This window comes from Typopeltis vanoorti, chromosome 1 (assembly GCF_054136105.1).
Source record: "Typopeltis vanoorti isolate ZY-2024b chromosome 1, IOZ_Tvanoo_1.0, whole genome shotgun sequence".
NCBI classification, from domain to species: Eukaryota; Metazoa; Arthropoda; class Arachnida; order Uropygi; family Thelyphonidae; genus Typopeltis; species Typopeltis vanoorti.
This window is the reverse complement of record NC_143549.1, coordinates 44,674,770-44,682,766: the sequence shown is the minus strand read 5'-3', so window position 1 is coordinate 44,682,766 and position 7,997 is coordinate 44,674,770.

Sequence of the window (7,997 nt, the reverse complement as noted above, 5' to 3'; positions counted from 1 at the left end):
TCTGCTCTTTCTCCAAATTTTCCCAAAATATTTTTGTATGTCTGACAATCATTTCCTACTCTGCCATTTAGATCCCCAACAACCAACTCTTCCTTTTTCATTGTGTCGGTTGCTTTTTATAAAGCATCAAAATCCTCCACTTCTATCTTAGTAGAACCTTCTGTGGGACCATAGGCACAAATAAGTCTCATTGTCCAGTTCCCCATTCTCATATTTGCCCACATCACTCTACTTAAGACGTATTTAATGTTGAATACTATGGCTACTCCTCCTTTTCCTTGACTGTCATTGCCTGAATATAACATTTTGTATTTATTGCTCAGAAAAAACGCACCAGTTTTTGTCTTTTTTGTTTCAGTCACCCCTATTATGTCGATCTGGTACTTATCCAATTCCTCAGCTAGCTCCATTTCTTTGCCATTCAGGCTTCTTATGTTGATAGTACTGATCTTTAACTCTGGTGATGTTGAGTTGGGGTAAGTTTTAGGATTTGTTCCAGTAGCTGACTTGTCGCTGTTTGCCCTGGTTCCCTGAAAAAAACAACGGGGGCCCCTTGTTTAACCAAATGCACCCCAGCCAGCATGATATTCTGTCATGTTGTACCATCATTTGAAATTTTGGTTTAAGCCAGTAAGAATACAATTTGGTCAGCTAAATCCCAAATTGACAGCCCATCATCGTTCATTGATTATCCAGATAGATACCTAACAAGGTGCACCACGAGAACGTGAGGATTGGACATCAGGTCAGAAGCTCTGGTCGGTTCTCCGCAGTACTTTGAAGGCTATGTGGAGGTCTCCTCTCAGTTATATAGCTTCGACTCTTATGCACCCCTGCAAAAAATTTCTAAATAGTTTAATTCAATAACAAACATATATATTGACGATAATGGTCAAAAACAAGATGCCAAATTAAGATTGTCAAAGTGTCTCAATAAGGAATGTGGTCAGCAACAGGGGCGGCTCATGCATAGGCACTGTGGAACTGCAGCACCCCCCCAATTTTTCTCGATATATAAATATATTTATTAATTTATTTATATTTGCTTGTAATATTTAATCTTATCAACAATCCTATTATTTTGCATAAAAATAATAAAAATCCATCTTGTAGCACTTAGGAGGGCGAAGGACGCTAGCAGCACTGTGTTTATCACAGTGTCATATTGCTACGAGCGCAAGCATATGCACGTCATAGTGAGATGCGAGTTATTAGCGTAATGCGGCACTGTCCATCGCGCAGTTCCACTGTTGTTTATATGCAGTTTGCATATAAACAACAGTGGAACTGCGCGATGGACAGTGCCGCATTACGCTAATAACTCGCATCTCACTATGACGTTGAGTGTTCGTAGTGCTTATCGTGTTTACTCCGTCTGTTGAAATATTTGGACATACAATTAAAGATATAACATGTTATAGTTTTTATTTAACATTATTGGAGTTACTAACAATTATGACCTCAGAAATGCAACCTCAAGAAATAAGTTCTATAACTGGCAAAGGTTGGTCGATTGGTAGAGCCTCTGCTACTAATGGCTCAGTTAAGTAAGTTTGAGCGTGGGTAGTTGTTGGAAGGTGACCAATTGTTCGATGCTGTTAGCACTCTCTTCCTCGATGAGTCTCTGAACTCCCTGGAGGTGCCATATAATAATAATGACAGTAAGTGAACTACAAAAACTTAAATTTTTTTCACAGTTGACTCGCTGAGAGTCTGTCCTTTACCCAATATTCAAATATCTCATCCTGGAATAAGTAATGATAAGAAGTACATGAGAAGTTTTAATACAGAGTGGCATACAAAAAAAAAGTTGGCTATGTGGTTTTGAAGTGAAACATTTTATCCCAACACGTATACACTGTACAGTACTTACTGTGTAGGTATATTTCGAAACTTGCAGCATCCCCACGATTTCAAGCCACGAGCCGCCACTGGTAAGCAAACAACGACGTTTCATACTGTTTATAATGGTGCCTAGTAGCTCAGTTAGTAATAACAACCATTGCTACTGCAAAACTCTCTTAAGTCCTTCAACGACTTCGGAGAAGAGGGCCGAGAAAGCAACACTAGAGCATCGCAGACATGCTCAACACGATTAAGATCAGTTGACCTGGCTCGCTGACAGTCCATATAATATTATATACATATATATATATATATATATATATATATATATATATACACACACACACACACAGTGTTTTTTTGTGGAAAAAAAAAGGTGCCGGTACTCACCATGAAGATATTACAGCAACTTCCACACTTTTAACATATCTTCCGATATGCTCTCGTCGTCTCGCTTTGTGCGCTGCACTCTACTTATGATCGTAAATCTTTTTTTCTTAATGACATCAACATTAACTGTTCCTTGCGAGATTCTCCAAAATGACTGATTTTATCATTTGCCCAGTCCGCTGAAATTTTCATTCCCATGTGTTTATCGACGGCCAGACTTCCGACATCATGACGGAACGACTGGCTGCAGCCCAACATTTTATTCTTGACATACAGCCAGTCGTTTCTCTCGCAGAAGTCATTTTTCTGGAAAAGTGTCCAACATTCGGGCCAATCATTATCAGAATCTGCTTCCTTTTGGATCTTCGGTCTTGGTTTCGTGATACTCTTCACCAAGTGTATTTTCACAAAGTTTTCTGTTTTAAAGGATCACAAGTAGATTCAACAATTTCTGCTTCTTCAGCCTTCCTTTTTTTACTCATTGGCATAAAGTAGCTACTTATTTTACTCATGTTGAACAATGATTGCATTAATTTAACTTAGATTAATTCAAAACTCACGTGAGCACCTGCCTGTTGCAGAGTGAATATAGAACTCAAACTGATATTGGAAGCAATCGGAAGTGAACACAACTTCCTGTTTCCGGTTGCGTACCAACCCATGAAACAGGAAAGCAGGATATCTAATAAACAGTGCCATCTACCAGAATATTTATAATACATTTTGTTGTCAATAAATCGCAAATTTTTAAAAACTTAAATAAAAAGGTGCCGGTACTGCGTACCGCCAGAAAAACAGCTCTGTGTGTGTGTATATGTATATATATATATATATACTTTATAATATAAAATAAGCCTTTTTTTGTAACGTTTTGAAACTCAGGGGCTATCCTGAGTGTCGAGTCTTCAAAATTCGAGTCATCAGAATTCAAGAACTGGCCTACCAGTCCGCAACTCGGGGGATGGGCGCCGCAGACGCCGGGGGGGGGGGATCCTCCATTTTGAATATTCAAAATTCGAGTCATCAGAATTCAAGGAGAACCGGCCTACCAGTCCGGAACTCGGGGGATTTGGGCACTGTAGGCGCCGGGGGGGGGGGGGCCTTTCGAGTCATCAGAATTCAAAGAGAACCGGACTACTAGTCCGGAACTCGGGGGGGGGGGGGCGCCGTATGCGCCAGGGAAGCGGAACCCGCCTATCGACTCTTCAAAATTCGAGTCATCAGAATTCAAGGAGAACCGGACTAGTAGGCTAGAACTCGGGGGGGGGGGACGTATTATGCGTCATAGTGTGTGTGTGTGTATATATGTGTGTGTGTGTCTATGTTGAGGAACATTGACTCGGTTGTTTTGATACTTTTGTATAAAGAGAATTTAATGACTGAAACCGAGAATAATTGTAAGATTTTAATGGTATAACACAGTACTAATTTCGGCTTTTGAAAGCCTTCTTCAGGCGTCTTTTAAAAAATAAGAAACAGCATTAATAACACTGAAGCTTATAAAAAACTGAAAAACAGGAAAAAATTGCAGTACATAATTAACATGAAAAACGTTGTAGTTACATTTAAGTTGTTCTTTCAATCGTGGCATTGTTTGGAGACTGCAAGCACTCATTGAGTGAGTGCTTGCAGTCTCTCGTGAACGCCAGTACTGAACAACAGCAGAATGGTTATCTGGGAGGATGTAGCTCAAATTGTTATTTAAATGTTCGTGATTAAGGATGATTTCTCTGGACTCCACAATTTTTCTTTCAAACTCATCATGGCAAGGAAATATATTTTTGTATCTATCCCAGCAGACTGAATGACCCTGGTGTTCATCATCAGGATTATTCGAGAAAAGAACATGACTAGACAGGGCACTGACGCGTGTTCTTTTGTAAGAGACGTCTCTCTTATGCTCCTCTATACGTAATTCAAAAGATTTATCTGTTTGTCCAAAATAAGGGATATTACAGTCACACCATATCTTGTACACGCCAGGATATTTCAGATTATGATGATGAGGCTTCGGATGGCTTACTAGAGAGCAGATTTTTGGAACTGTAGTAAATTAATCATGAACATTTAAACCTAATTTTTGAGAAACTGAACTGATGAATGGGATATCTTCGATGGATTTCATTTCTGGAATCCATTCAAGGTGAATTCCAGAAATGAAAGTAATAAAAAATTGAGTATCAGCATATAAGATGCACGCTGTTTCTCAGATCTATTTTCAAAGAAAAAAGTGGGTCTTATACGCCTGCAAATATGGTAATTTCTAGCGCACTTATTGAATCAATGTACCCAAACCATGGTCTTCCATCCTTCCTTCTATCTCGGTCTCAAACATATTTTGCCAATATTTCCTCTCACATTCTTTAAGTAACCACCTTAGATTAGGTATTCACACTTGAATGCTAACAAATGATACGTTGTTTCTACTATCTTCATTTTATGGTAAGATTCTGCCCCTGATAACATAGGTTTACTCCACTAATTTTTCTAATAATTCTGTGGTCTCAAATCTTAGAACAAGTACTTTATTTTTAACCCAGCTGTAGGGTCATACCTTAAAACTAGTTTGAATACAATCTCATATAATGACAGTTTGATGTTTGGGCTGATTTCTCTTATTCTATATAAATATATTCAACTGGCTTCCACCATACCAGCTTTGTTTTAATTAAAAGAAGTTCTAAAGAGTCGTTTGAACAGTTTTAGTTTTTTTCTTATCGGCATAAATTCTACGATAAGCAAAATGACTCTCCAGACCTCGGCAAACAAGCATTCTTCGATTAACATCTGCATCCATATCCATTATTTGCTGCTTAAGCGATTGTAAACTGCGAAATATTCCATCCAGTTAAAGATACCAAGCTATTTTAAATATAAACCTGGTTTTTTACTCCATTTCCCAAGTAAGCAAACAGACAAGTAAGTCAAGTTTGTGCCTGCAAGTCTAACTGACCCTGCAGGTAGTGCAAGTCAAGGCAACTCGTGGTGAAGGGAGTATAAGCTCTGATCACTATTCTTAATATTTACCCTTAATGCAAAGCACATCTCCTGGAGATGTATGATGCTATGTATTAAAGGCAAGGGGCCACTACCCAGACCGATTTCGACCTTTATTGAGGTCTCGTCAGTGGGAACCAGGCTAAGAAATACTAAGTTTTAAGTAATACAGAGCTTATATTTTTACCAAACCAAGTTACCATAAGGTGCTTTGAAACCTTATTAAATAAAAATCTTGTAGAATACCCAAGGTAAAAAACTTTCTACATCTATCTCTCATCCTGAGATTTTTATTTAATAAGGTCAAAGCACCTTATGGTAACTTGGTTTGGTAAAATATTTATGAGCTCTGTATTGCTTAAAACTTAGTATTTCTTAGCCTGGCTCCCACTGACGAGACCTCAATACAGGTCGAAACCGGTCTGGGTAGTGTCCCCTTGCCTTTAATACATAGCATCATACATCTCCTCCAGGAGATGTGCTTTGCATTAAGGGTAAATATTAAGAATAGTGATCAGAGCTTAATCTACCTTTACCACGAGTTGCCTTGACTTGCACTACCTGCAGGGTCAGCTAGACTTGCAACACTTGCAGGCACAAACTTGACTTGACTCGTTTGTTTGCTTACTTTGGAAATGGAGAAAAAAAAAAAAAAACAGGTTTATATATTTAAAATAGCTTGGTATTTTTAACCTATATCATACCCAAGGTATGAAACTACATTCCATCCAATTCTTTGACTGTTATTTGCTTTGGAACCTCATCTTCACATTCCATTTATTTGTTGTCTGCGTTGTTCAATTTCAAGAAGATCGTTGTCACTAAAATCTTTTGAATTTGAATCCAATAATTCTTTAACATCTGCATCAAAACCAAGATCTTCACCAACTGCAACGATTTCTTTGACCACGTTGTTCACAGGATTTTGAAAACAACCTAAGTCATTAGCGCATTCTGGCAGGTTTTTCCAAACAGCTTTCATGCGGCTAGAAGACACTTGCTCCCATGAGTGTTCTCAATTGCGTGTTTAATGTTAAATGTTTTCCAAAATTCGTGGAGCGTAATCGCATTTTCTCCCGTTGTTTCTACTGGCTTTCAGAATGCCTTTTTAAGAAAATAGGCTTTGAAAGTTGCAATGATGCCATGTCCATGGGGTGTAGCAATGATGTCGTATTTGGTGGGAAAAATAAAACTTTCACATTCTCACACAGATCATTAAGAGAATTTGGATGACCATGAGGCTAGCAGCGTCGTGGCGTGAGCATGATTTTGCGTAGTAAATTTAAAGGCGCGTCAATCAAAACTCTTGCCGCGTATATCAAGGGATTGCCGCAATTATTTTCGCCGTGTTAAGCAAAGAATACCTGTATACCAAACTATAATTTTATCGATAATCAGGTACGCTTACTGGTCGGCATTTTGTGTTCAGATTCCCATTAGTTTGAGCTCTTGATTTTTTTCGACTTTATAATGAATGGTAATATTTAACTATATACATATAAAGCAGTACAACCAATAATAAAGGTCATGGGAAGTCTTTCCTTTACGAATTACAAGAAAAATGAATGCTTATGAATATTATACAGCTACTTCTTTTACTGATAAATGATACGCGATATATAAGTATACTGTATAACCATGGCTTATGTATTTTATCAAAATCGCTAATACTTAATTATGAAAAAAATATACATATAAAGCAGTACAACCAATAATAAAGAACATGGGAAGTCTTTCTTTACGAATTTCACGAAAAATGAATGCTTATGAACGTCATACAGCCTTCTGTTTACGGATAAATGATACGAGCTCTAATCGCCAAGATGGCGCCTGTAAGCGTACTTGTTATTTAGAGCCTTACTGGTACCCAATCAGATAGCCCAAGGGGAGCTCATGTATAGGCACTGCAGAATAGCTAATTTTTCTCGATATATATAAATATATTTATTAATTTATTTATATTTGCTTGTAATATTTAATTTTATCATCGACAATCCTATGCAATTCTCTTATTTTGTATAAAAAACAATAAAAAAAATCCATCTTGTAGCAACTTAGGAGTGCGAAGGACGCTAGTTCTTCGCCCTCCTAATACACTGTACTTACAGTGTGTATGTATATTTCGAAAGTTGCACCACCGCCACGATTTCAAGCCACTGCCAAGGCTATCAATAATTAAGTGCCACGCAGTGAAGAGACAGCTTAATAAGTGGCGCCATTTCTAACCCTAACAAATATGAATACAAATTTGTTAAATTTTTAAATCTTAAATTAAATTTAAAATTCAGTTCAGTTAAATTTTGGTTTTAATGAGACTGATTTTAATCACTAAGTTGAGATCAATATTTTCGTTTTAATAATTTGCCATATGTGGAACATTATTTTGCAGACGTATGTTGATCTAAAATATTAACTATTTAAGACCTAAAAATTAAACTAACCAGTCATATAACGGTAGCAAAAAATATTCAAGAGGAATGCAAGCCAGAGTACATCTTAATATTTGATGTAGAAAAACTATCAAAAGCTTGAAATGTAGAAATGTTATTTGAACAAAAATGATCATATATGTATGGAGGAATAAAAGTTAATTAGCGGCTACACCACATAATTTAGAAGGCGGAATTCCCGATAATGAAGTAGAACTCTTATAGAACCAATCTAAAATAGAATAAAACTGAACGTGATAATTATAGATATTATGAAAGCATACTGGAGAAGAGGTTATAAAAATTGTGGAAGAGAAACTTTGAGAAGAATAAGCT